This window comes from Podarcis gaigeae, assembly GCF_964106915.1.
Source record: "Podarcis gaigeae genome assembly, chromosome: 7".
Taxonomy (NCBI): Eukaryota; Metazoa; Chordata; class Lepidosauria; order Squamata; family Lacertidae; genus Podarcis; species Podarcis gaigeae.
In genome coordinates this window covers 58,999,726-59,012,389 of record NC_139683.1, presented here as the reverse complement: position 1 = coordinate 59,012,389, position 12,664 = coordinate 58,999,726, and the positions used below count along the sequence as shown (strand labels likewise).

Here is a 12,664-nt window from a genome sequence, read left to right as displayed (position 1 = left end):
GGCATGTTTGGGGATACATTGTAAAATGAAACAGAACAATGCAACAAACATCTCTTAAGATACTGTAGGAAATCAAGCAGACTGAAGCCCCACTCACTCAATTAGAACATTACCTAACTATAGGAGATCTGACCGATTAAGAGCTTCGCTAGTTCACCATTTTTTACTCTCTAAGACGGGACTGCAAGCCTGTCAGATTTTACTGTAGCAGACATAATTCATCCAATTCTCAATTAAATTCTTGAAGGTTTTCCACGAGGCCTGATGCCAGACAGAAGACACTCATAGTGTGTTGTTATTACTCCTGAATCAGTGTCTATATAGCTAGCTAACTTGTAAAAATAAACAGATAACTTGTGTTTTCTCTTACCGAGCCATATGCATTCTCCATATAATTTCCATTGCCATTGAGTGCAAGAAAAAAAAAATACCAAAAATGTTTTATGTGTTTTATAAGCACCCTGATAAGTACTGGTTTCTTTTGTAAGATGTGCATCTTACGACGAAAGAATTATGAATAGCTATGCACATGTCATGGGACTTGGGTGGCGCTGTGGGTTAAACCACAGAGCCTAGGATTTGCCAATCAGAAGGTTGGCGGTTTGAATCCCCGCCACAGGGTGAGCTCCCGTTGCTCGGTCCCTGCTTCTGCCAACCTAGCAGTTCGAAAGCACGTCAAGGTTCAAGTAGATAAATAGGTAGATACCTCCGGCTGGAAGGTAAACGGCGTTTCCATTCGCTGCTCTGATTCGCCAGAAGCGGCTTAGTCATGCTAGCCACATGACCTGGAAGCTGTACGCCGGCTCCCTCGGCCAGTAAAGCGACCCCAGAGTTGGTCACGACTGGACCTAATGGTCAGGGGTCCCTTAACCTTTGCTAATGATGCTGTTATGCAGCACCTTAGATCAGGCCACGACCCAGGCTGTACTGGGTCCCAGTTGAAGACGGTAGGAAGCTTAACCTGCTTGCCCCATCAGAGGCAGGCTCCTGTCCCCATGCAAGTTCCATGGCAGACAGCTATGCAACAGGTGTAGATGTTTCTAGTATGGTGCTGGTGCCAGAAGGGAACCTACACATGCTCCTCTGCTCGTTTGTTGAGTTACACTGCTGGTGTGACGGCTTGGCAACATCACACATGTGTTTCCTTTTCAGGCATCCTCAGTTCAGTGTTTCCCCAACTTGGGTCTCTCTCCAGCTGTTTTTGAACTACAATTCCCATCAACCCTGACCACTGGTCCTGCTAGCTAGGGCTGATGGGCGTTGAAGTCCAAAATCAGCTGGAGACTTAAGTTTGGGAAACATCGTCTTAGATGCTATTCAATCCCAGGCACCTTTTGTTTTGTTTTCCGTGCTAGGGATTGGAAGATAGGATTCAACTCCCCCACCCTAGCTTTATCTGCCTTCAGCTAGTCACAGGATGGGACTCAGGCGAGGAAAGCAGGAAGTTTGGGGAGTTCACGATGTGTGCCTCCTCCTATCTCTGATCACTGTAGTGTAAGGAAGCAGCCTCTCAGGCTGCAGGAGGACGGGTGCTGCTGCCAGGGTGTATGGGGCAGTCAGCAGGGGGTGGGGGGGAGGGAGAATGATGTGAAGGGTGCTGGCATTACTGTTGGCTGTGTCCCTTGGACCGATGGAGTTAGGGCACTCTTGCATCATGCTGTGCTGCAGGGATGTGTGCTGAGGGCACATCCCCATTGTTGTGAGTTTCACTGGCATGTAGGGTCATTGCTGACACAGTCCCCAACTGATGGGCAATGGCCATGTGCCAGGGAGGCTGGAGATGCACATGTCATTTTCACCCCACTTTTCTATTGCCTACTCAAGCGTACAGTATTTCCCCTCCTGAGTTAAGCGCACACTAGATATTGGCCTTCTACCAGCATAGCAGCAACATCTCGCTCCCCCCTCCTGGTTTAGGATTATGTTGCCTGACAAGCAGGTGCCTGAGATTTTTATTTTACTGTAAAAAAAAACCAAAAAATTACTTTTTTTAAAAAAAGAAAGATAGTGCGGCCGTTGGAATATTTATTGTCATAAAGCACAAAATCTGAAACTATAGAATACTTTAATTAATTTAAAGTGACTACGTTTACACAGTCTCTGTACAGTACAGCTGTAAGCAGCTGTAACTTCCCCATTTCCTGCCCAGAAAATGTATTAGGTAACAATTCATCAACCTTAAATACAAGCTTTAAAGAGAAAAGCAAATTCAAATCCTGCCTCAGTTAAGCACACCTGCACATTAAGATCAATCATAAAAAATGATCGCAGTGTCAGTTGTAAAAATGCTATCCAGAGGAAAACGGATGGTGCCCAATCTAGTATTTCTTGCAAAACTACTTTAAAGAGATAACTTGGGGGGGGGGTTGTAATTATATAACACATTTCCTTAAGACAGTTCATATTTAGAATCAAGAGCACCCTCATTACGTACAGGCTAATCAATGTGCGTACAGGCAGCTGACATGAATAAATGTAATATATGAAGTTTTCCCCATCGCTTCATCTCTAGTACAAGGGGAAAAACACACCTTCAACAGTTAAATTTCTGATTGTGAAGCTGCTGTTAGCAGCACAGGAGCCTTAAAAGCAGGGAGGGGAGGTAAGCTGGCAACCATAGTCATATGTGATATTTGAATGCTGCAGAAAGAAGCACCTTACCCATTAATTGTGACCAACAAGATTAACATGTGAAAAACGCTATTCACAAATATGTACAATGTTATGGGGGGGGTGGAGGATGGAAGACTAAAAATACACTTCACTTAGTTTAGAAAATGTCTATTCACAGGTTACATGAACAAAGGTTTAAAGGCGTTTATAAATCCTACACCTTCCTACACAGAAATTGATTTTTTTAAAAAAAACTTATACATGTGCACTTAAAACTGCATTTCTATCTTTCACACATGCAGGTGGCACAAAGGGAACATGTGAAAAGAGCACATGGGCAACTACATACATAACATTTTAAGTGCACTCAACAACAGGGTTCCATTCCAATGCATCTGCTTTCAAAGCAGCAAATGTGTACTGAAACCACGTCCACCGCATTTACAGTGCAGTAAGGTTTTCATATTTGCTCAGAAGTAAAGCTCACTGATTTATGTGTGTTTCCTTACAGCTGTGCATAGAACTGCAACCTTAAGCTCTGTTTTCACTCTTAGGTTTTCACTCTTAGGCTGCTCACAACACTTGAGCTTCAAGTTATAATGTGGCATTTGATTTCTGAAAGTGACAAGTGTTAGGGCTTACTAAGGAGACACGCACGGAAGTAGTTCAACTGCAATTGCCGTTTAGCTAGGTGTGACCTGGTCTCTTTGAGCTTGGACACTGAAGCAGGGGCAAAGCTTCAAACTACAACCCACTCACTTTGGAGTAGTTCAATTGATTTCAATGAACACTACATTACTAATACCAGAGTGTATGTGTTCTCAACATTTTGGGAGGAAGAGGGGTAGGAACTGCCACTGTTAATAAAGGCATTATCACTGTATTTTTCTGTAATTCATTTCCCCCCGAACCTTACTGCCTACAATCTCCACTTCTACCTGCAACTCAGGATAACACTTCATGCATCTGGTGAAGTGGATTGCAGTCCAAGGAAGTTTATGCCATGCTAAATGTGTTGATCTTTTAACATCTTTTTAATCCAGAATGCGGTAGCTAGACTGGTGACTGGGAGCGGTCACTGGGACCATATAACACCAGTCCTAAAGGATCTACATTGGCTCCTGGCATGTTTCCGAGCACAATTCAAAGTGTTGGTGGTGACCTTTAAAGCCCTAAACAGCCTCGCACCTGTATACCTGAAGGACCTCCTCCACCCTCATCGTCCAGCCCGGACACTGAAATCTAGCTCCGAGGGCCTTCTGGTGGTTCCTCACTGCAAGAAGTGAAGTTACACGGAACCAGGCAGAGGGCCTTCTTGGGAGTAGTGCCCCCTGTGGAATGCCCTCCAACCAGATGTCAAAGAGATAAAGAACTAACCAATTTTTAGGAGACATCTGAAGGCTGCCCTGTATCAGAAAGGTTTTTTTAAATGTTTGATGTTTTATTGCCTTTTTATGGAAGCTAGGCAGAGTGGCTGGGGGCAATCCAGCCAGAATGCAGGGGGGGTATGAATAATAAAAATTATTATTGTTGTTATAAGATGCCACAAGAACCTTTGCCTCCGAAGTAATCCTTCTAAAGTCTGCGTCTCTCTCTACATGCACTCGCAGGCTGTAATCCTACACGAACACTTCCTTGAGAGCATGTCCCACAGATCTCAATGGGACTTACTTACTCCTGAGCACAGGCATCCATAGGACTGCGCTGTCAGCACATGAACTAAGCATCGGCAGTGTCTGTGTCTGCGTGCGTGTTGCAGAACAAGCCCCCACCGCCAGGCATGGGCAAGGCTCGCAATTGCGCTTGTGCAATCCCTCACCTTTTTCCTTGTTCTTTTCCCCTCCCCCAGCAGGACTCCCGGCGCCACCTGCCTGTCTCGCGCGCAGCCACGCGCCACGCCCGCTCCTTCCTTTCTCTCTCTGCCAGCCAAGAGGCGCGTGGCGTTTCCTTTTGGAAAGCTCCTCCCGAAAGCGGTGCTTTCCTTTCCCCCACCCCAGAGCAAATCCAAGTTCAAAAAAAAGGGGGGAGGGGAAGGGTGCAGGTGGGAGGGACGGACGGAGGGGCGGGGTGGAGAAAGGTGACTTTGGCAAACAAAAAGAAGTTGCTGCGCAGTCCCGGGTGGATTTGTTGAAACGCAACCCGTCTGCGCGTTTAGACGGTCGGAAGCGGTTTTGTTTACTTACTTCAAGTACGGTACAGTGGTACGGTTCAGGTTACAGACTCCGCTAACCCAGAAATAGTGCTTCAGGTTAAGAACTTTGCTTCAGGATGAGAACAGAAATCGTGCTCCGGCGGCGCGGCAGCAGCAGGAGGCCCCATTAGCTAAAGTGGTGCTTCAGGTTAAGAACAGTTTCAGGTTAAGAACGAACCTCCGGAACAAATTAAGTACTTAACCCGAGGTACCACTGTACTAACAATAAGGCACAGGATTTCAGTCTCTTTGTGACCTCGGGCACCAAAGCAGGGTTTAAACCCTCAGGCAAGCTGCACCTCCATGATGACTCGCATTTTCACCCAGTAAATGTGCTGCAGAGACTTGCACCTGGGCGCACTGCAAAAGCTGGCCATTTTACGCACGCTTACCAGGGCGCAAGTCCCCTCCCGCTCAGTGGCGCAAGGTAGCGCTATCTGCGCACTTACTTGGACGGGGATGGTCGCCACAGGCGCTTTCCTTCGAGCGAGCCCTGGGCGTCAATGGTGGCTGGAGAAAGGGCGGGAAAGCCTTCGTCAGAAGACGCCGCCTATTTGTTTTGCTTTTCGGGGTAGGGGTGGCGACGAGCTCCTAGCGCGGGTGGGTGGGACCGAGTAGGCGCGGGCTGAAAGTGGACTTTGGCGGGAGAAATCGGGCCACCTCCTTCCCTCTCACCCTGAGGCGGGAGCTTAAGCACAACCGTTTGCAAGAGGAGGAGGAGGACCGCGAAAAGGTCACGCCTGGTTAGAAAAAAAAGAGCCCTCCGGCTTGGAGCGAGACGCCGGGTACTCCGCAGCGCGCGAGGGGTTAAAGACAGCGGCCGCGGGAGCTCCGCCGACGCCGCGCGCGCCCGACGGCGGGCTCCGCCTCGAGTTGCTCCAGCGAAGCTGCTGCTGCTGCCCCTCCTCCGCGGGGTCGGCGGGAGGCAGCGGCGCGCGCCCTTCCCTCTCGGCCTCCCGCTCCGGCAGGTGTCTGGGCCTGCCTGACCGCGAAAGCGGAGCAACCCCCTCCCCCTGCGGCTTTTTCGTAATTATTATTATTATTTTAGCGTTGCGCAGCAGTTGGTTCTCTTCCCAGTTTCTCTCTCTCTCGGTGACCCCGCCGCAGCCTTTCTGGGGAGGAACCAGGAAGAAGAGAAGGGAGGTGAAGGGGGAAGGACGGGGTGAACGGCGCCGGCGCTTGCGACGGGGAGCGAGTCTGGCACATCGAGATATAGATAGATAGATAGATAGATAGATAGATATAATGTACACACACACATATATATACATATATATATACACACACATACATGTGTATATATTTATACACAACTTTGTTCTCCCCCCTTTTACTCCCCCCCTTTTCCCTCTATCATTTTCAATAAAATATTGATATTATCCTTTCCCTTTTCTTTTCCCCCCTGAGAAGATTGCTGAAGAGATATTTCCACCAAGCCATTCCCCTTCAGAAATGTAGAGATCTAACTGTGGTTCTCACCATGGGAAACCACTGGCATGCACAAACAGGATTCCTAAGAATTCGGTAAACGCTTGCATAAGTGTGGCTCAAAACACACACACAACCAACAGCACAGTGAACCTGCTTTCTTCAAGGGATGTGGTCCTACAAAGGCAGTCCAGTCAACTTTCATTTAAAACCAGTGGGACTGACAAATGAACCAGTTAAGGAATGCCATGCAGCCTCCCTCCCAGCAATGAGATATAATTTTTATCAATAAATGGGCTGTATGTACTTGCAGACCCTTGTGCTCACCCAGTAGGGAACTTGCCTGTTACAGACATCTGCTTGGAACCCATTAATTGCTTCCTGCAGATGGCAATGACCTTGTCAATAGTTAGGCTTTTAGGCCGTGTCACGTGCCTGCCCTGTTCTAAATGTTCTGTACATCTGAAAGTGTAAAGTCTAAGTGTGACAGATGTATATCACAAATACAGATGCACTCGTCAGGGAGACAGACTTGGCTGCAGCTTCTTGTTTGCACAGTTGGCAGGCCCAAATGAAACAGCTCTGAGATTGCAGGTCACAGGCCTGGAAAGGCTCTGAGAGTCTGTGCCAACAACTTGCTGTAATGGAAAAGGCCGTCTTCTTCATTGCAGCTGTGCTAGGCATGAAACAGTTAAAAGGCACAGAGATTGTAGCTTTTGGCGCATGCAAAAAGCCCCATCCCTGGCATCTCCCGGTAGGACTGGGATTGAAATCCTGGATAAACCACCTCAAGGTCAACATGGACGGTAATAGTTACAGATAGGTAGCCGTGTTGGTCTGCCATAGTCAAAACAAAAAAAATTCCTTCCAGTAGCACCTTAAAGACCAACTAAGTTAGTGCTTGGTATGAGCTTTTGTGTGCATCTGAAGAAGTGTGCATGCACACGAAAGCTCATACCAAGAACTAACATAGTTGGTCTTTAAGGTGCTACTGGAAGGAATTTTTTTGTATGGACAGTAATGAGCTGGATGGGTTAATGGTGCGACTGTAGAAGGCAGCTCCTTAACCATGTGAGCCTTGGGTATGTTTCAAAAAAGTTTGAATAGGATATCATAGAACTATAGAATTGTCAAGTCGGAAGGGACTCCAAGGCTCATCTAGTCTCACCCCCTGGAAGGCAGGAATCTTTCGTCCAATGTGGGACTCGAACCCATAACCCATAACATGAGATTAAGTCTCATGCTCTACCGACTGAGCAATCCCCTGGATCCTTGGTAAACTTGCAAAAGAGTTATGAGAAACAAGTATTAGAGGACAGTCGACAGGAGTGATTTGCACTAGAGTCAACAGGAGTGATTTGCAACAGTCAACAGGAGTGATTTGCATTAGAGGACAGTCAACAGGAGTGATTTGCACATCGCACACTGCATTTATCATGGGTGCCTAGCCTGCAAAACATGGGGTATCTCTTAACATTCTCTGCAAAAGCGAATGGAGATGCTCGCTCCCAGCTACGTATATCATATAGGAATGCATTATCAGGCAACTGAGATGAGTTGCAGCTCCATGCCTCATAGCTGTCCCCACAGTATCCTGCCTGAGGCCACATCACCCATGAAACCACTGGGAAAGTTCTGAACTGCCGACTTCCTGGGTCACAGCTGACAATCTTGCACTGCGATCCTTTACTCAGCTGTAAGTGTAACTGTATTCAGTGGGAGCACATCCTCGGGCTGGTGTGTATAGTTCCTTAAACCATATAGTACCATAAACAAAGTCTGACGGGAGTTCCGGGCCATTTCTTCATCTCTATGGGTGCAATCCTATTCACTTACCTGAGACTGAGCCTCACTTAGTCCCATGTATAGAGCTGCACTGTAAATCAGGAAGACTATCAAATATAAGGCTTGGGGCCTTATTATGAGATACCTCTGGGGTCATCAGCAGGGCCTGTGGTGCTTTTTCCCTAGAAAAATAGGTGCCGGAATTCACCATTGTTACAGTAAGTGCCACACAAAAAGTGGTGCCAGTACTGCGTACCTTTGCGTAGCCCGTGGGGGAGCCCTGCTTATATCCACCCAGAATTACTGAATGACCGGAGTTAGGCTAAAAAACTTGCACTCTTAGTGCTGGGATGTGGGACCTATGGCTCTTCCAATGGCAATGGTCAGTGGTGGAAGTTGTGGTGCAACAAGTACAACAATGGTGGCCTATTAGCTGTTGTTTTCTTTCGTATTGGAAGTTCTATGATCCTTTGCTTCTGTCAAAGGCATCTATGTTTGTTTTTTTTAATTCTGGAGGGGCAGAGGTTCCCTATATCCTGCTTTCAGTGGACAAGAAAGCAGACCCACTTGGCCCCTCAACCCACCCACCCCTGCCAAGTTTTCCAAATGAACAACACGGGTGTCAAAGGATGTGCTGGATTAAGTGCTGGGAACTTTGGGACTGGCCAGCATTTCAGCAAAGAGCAGGAAGGAGGAAGAACGAAGGGCAGTGGTCTGACTCATATGGTCACTAGAGACATTACCAGAGCATAGCAAGGGAAAAGGTGTGTGCTAAAGATTTCAAAACGCGCGTGTGTCTGTGTGTGACATTGAAATGGAACCAACAGTTTGGAGTCTAGCCACAGTAACATTTGTATGGGGAATTTTGGGTGCGACCCCAGGCATCTGTTGGATAAGGAATGTGACTTTTTATCCCAGATCTATAGAATACGGAAGTGGGGTGCGGGAACGCTGGAATTTTTGAAGAATACGGATAACGTCACAATCAGTCTTACAGAAATTTAAACTGAACAGCCCAATCATATTCTTAATTATTCCCACTGTGTACTTGCTGTAGGATCAAGCAGGCGGAGAGAGGCATTCTGGAGCCAGCAATTTCTAGCATCTTCTCTTTTATATTGTAATTTATAAGTTCCAATGCTTTGCACAAAACGCAGTAAAAACAACAACCCAAAAACCTAAATTTCCCACACTATGGTAATATTTAGAGCTAACTTCCAACTGTTCGAAGTTGTGTGTAGGTGTATGGTGTTTTCCCTCAAGAATATATTTATATATAAAAAAGCCTTTGGAGTTAAGTCAGAAGCATACAGCTTTATGCTGTTCAATAAATCATGGGGGGAAATAATACATTGTGTTAGTTACATCTGAATTTTCCCACGTTTACTTACTTTTCTGCAGAAGAGGCTCAGCACTGCCCCCTAGTGTTCTGTTTTCCATGACATACGGTACTTCATTTATTAGGAAGAAATATAATCAAAAGTGAAAATGTGCCATTTTATACCTCAGTGTATGGATCTTTACAAAACCCTTATGGAGTAAGTTATCAGAGGATGGTGACCAGAATGCCCAGTTCTTTTAAAAATATGTTTGTTCGTTTTTAAATGACACCTTTCGTTGTCTTTCACCATTAGCTGATTAACACACCTTAGGTATTTTGAGCCTCCCTTCAAAATAAAAATAGTTAATAATTTTATCACATGAACAAAGAACAAAACAAAGTTAGTGTTATACACAAGTGCTTGTTTTGCTCTGTATTGTTACAAATATGTGTTTGAATTTGCTAATTTTAGCTGTTACAGTACCCTGCTTATAGTTCTGATTAGCTCTACCCAGACGCTAATGCTGATTGCCTTGCTTTCTGTAATTTGGGTGAAGGGAAGAAATCTGGGCATGCTCAGAAATGCACCTGGAGGACCCTAACATTCAGGTGGTTTGCTTTCTGTGCCCTCCACTTTACTTTTCCTGAAGCAGACACTTCTACTGCTCCTCTCAACTCTACATTTTCTCTCTCCAAAATACCAAACGCGGCACAACAAATCTAAACAGAGATTAGCCTTAAATTAGTATTAGGTGTAAGTTAGTTATTATTGCAGGCTGACACTCGTTCACATCAGTGGCAAATAAGCATCATCAAATTCAGGGTTACTGCAGCCACAGAGTATTCTGCTGGAGACATGAACAGATACAGAGCATTGTGCTGGTGTGAAGAATGTGCATGCTCATGCTACTGCAGTGGAAACAGCTACCAAAATCGGTACACCATAGCGGCTTAAGTGCTGTTATACTACACTATATTATACTATACTATATACTATACTATATTACACTGAAAGCTGTGGCTGGTATGTAGAAATTGGGGGCAGGACTGGAAACAGCAGTGTTCCTCTAACCTCATTTCTGATATATAGTATTTGTAGTAAGAAGTTATAGCATAGCATAACATAACAGAAGAAGACAGATGTGTTTTGGTTGACTCACATGGGATGTGGCTGTGCTTTTCTCCATATAAGGGTCTAACTAAATATTACATGCACGTGCATATAATAAAACCCTTCTGGCCTGCTTCTACATTGCAAAACGGTATTGGGGGTGGTGGTGGAGGAAACTTGCAGTGGAACACAGTAGAGGGAAGGGGTGATTGTTTAAGGCTTTCCCACTTCCTACTTATCCCCTTCTCTCCAGCCATTTTGCTATGTTACAAGCTTCCAGGTCTTTTTGCAAGATTAAAACGTCACCAGGTGCAGTACTGCACATCAAGGGAGCTGAGTTTTTTTATTCATTCCCAGTGCCCACTTGTGGAGTGTTCATGTGCAACACAGACTGTGAAAATCTGGAGCTGATCCCTACCCAGAAATGGCATCCTATGCTTTGGAAAAGGTCAGACTGAAATTACACCCGAGTAGTAGGCTTCTGCTCAATCAGACTGAAATTAAACCTGAGGCTTTTGCTAAAGTTGCTGGGATGTATACATTACTAAATAATATTGGCCATGTTCAGTTACGTGTATGTTACTGACTAATGTTTTGTGCATTGGGCATAAAGTTACACGTCGAAAACTTCATACACAGTGAAATCCCTGGATGTACCTAATATAACAAGTTATATTTTTGCAGTGGGGCTGGGAAGTGCTTAGGGAAGCAGTATTATTATACCTAGGAAGCTGGTGTAAATTAAGGCAGCATAAAATTATACCGAAATCCAAGCTGGCCCAAGCCTCACATAGGGAAAAGCAGCCTTGGAAATAGTGTTTGTCACACCACACTTTCGCCAGCTTAACTTACCTCAGGTTGCCAGGTCATCTGGCTGTCATGGGCTGACCCCTATAACACTGACTGAGCTGAGTGGGCTTTGGATCCAGCCCCGATTTAATCCTGCTCCTGAACGCACCTTCTTCAGGGTTTATACTAGCGTAAGACCTGCTGGGCTAGGCTTAGCCAGCTAGGTCCCAACTGAGACAGGAAATCCATTGCTGTATCTCTTGACTGAGCCAAGGATGAGGGAGTTAAGCCGGAGTAGACCCTTCCAGCCCAGCTAGAGATCTACTGGATCCTGACCTTGCTTATCCCAGCGGATCATGCAATAGGATTGCTCCCTATGAAGTGAATGTCATTTACACGAATGTAAGTTTCTGGTTGAGGCACTTCAAATAGCAATGGTTCTTTACCAATGAAGGCACTGGCCTTTTTCTACGCCAGAACAATTTATATTTCTCCCATTAAGGCTGAAAATCTACACACACTTACTTGGTAGTCCCAATGAACTCAGTGGGCCATACAGTGGTACCTCAGGTTACAGACACTTCAGGTTACAGACGCTTCATGTTACAGACTCCGCTAACCCAGAAATAGTGCTTCAGGTTAAGAACTTTGCTTCAGGATGAGGACAGAAATCGTGTGGCGGGAGGCCCCATTAGCTAAAGTGGTCTTCAGGTTAAGAACAGTTTCACGTTAAGAACAGACCTCCAGAACTAATTAAATTCTTAACCCGAGGTACCACTGTATATATATATTTAGAAAACAAAAACAACAAACAATAACAAGCATTTCATTCTGAATATTAAAATGGATTAAGCTATACGTACTCAAATTGTGTACGCCACCAGTTAATATAATCTCAATGTAATGCCACTTGTGCAAATAGATTTCTACTATATTTTGTTCAGTGAATGTAAAGCCAGAAAATAAAGTGCTGTTGTTAATTACGGAGCCTGATCCCATACACACAAGTCCCAAGTGAATGGGGCTTACTTTCAATTAGATGCACAGGGCTATAACACTGCACAGCAAGGTAATGTGTATTAACAGTGAACAATGTTAGCTGCTTTCTTAATCCATTAATATCATATAGTCTCCTCGCCTACCACTGCATTTGCAGTGATGGGGTTGGGGGGCTTGCAACAGTTTACACAACATAATTTCAGCAAATCAATCAACAGCAACAGAGACCAGTAGTAAAAAGAGAAACAAGGTGCAGAAATAAAACAAATCAAAATAGGATTTTAACAGTGTATTTATTATCATTGCTATCAGGCTGAGTAAACTAAAGATGATGATCAGATGCTGCCAGCACTTTTTGAGAAATGGATGACATAACTAGATATTGGCTGGCTTGGATAGGCAACAATTTATCCAGATATTCTCTGCA

General features: G+C 45.2%; 3 long non-coding RNA genes across 3 annotated transcripts in view; 2 read left to right on the top strand and 1 right to left on the bottom strand.

The window, feature by feature from the left end:
- The window catches only part of LOC310848258, a 33,013-nt gene extending 27,474 nt beyond the window's left edge, over positions 1-5,539 (bottom strand). Inside the window, exon 1 of the long non-coding RNA XR_014566236.1 lies at positions 5,254-5,539. This is a non-coding gene — a long non-coding RNA (uncharacterized lncRNA). The remainder of the gene's footprint in view (positions 1-5,253) is intronic.
- LOC310848256 overlaps positions 1-12,664 on the top strand; it is a 388,509-nt gene that overhangs the window by 4,817 nt on the left and 371,028 nt on the right. The window lies entirely within an intron of this gene.
- Positions 5,725-6,538, top strand: LOC310849023. Its single transcript, XR_014566740.1, has 2 exons — positions 5,725-5,830; positions 6,212-6,538. It is a non-coding gene; the product is annotated as an uncharacterized lncRNA (long non-coding RNA).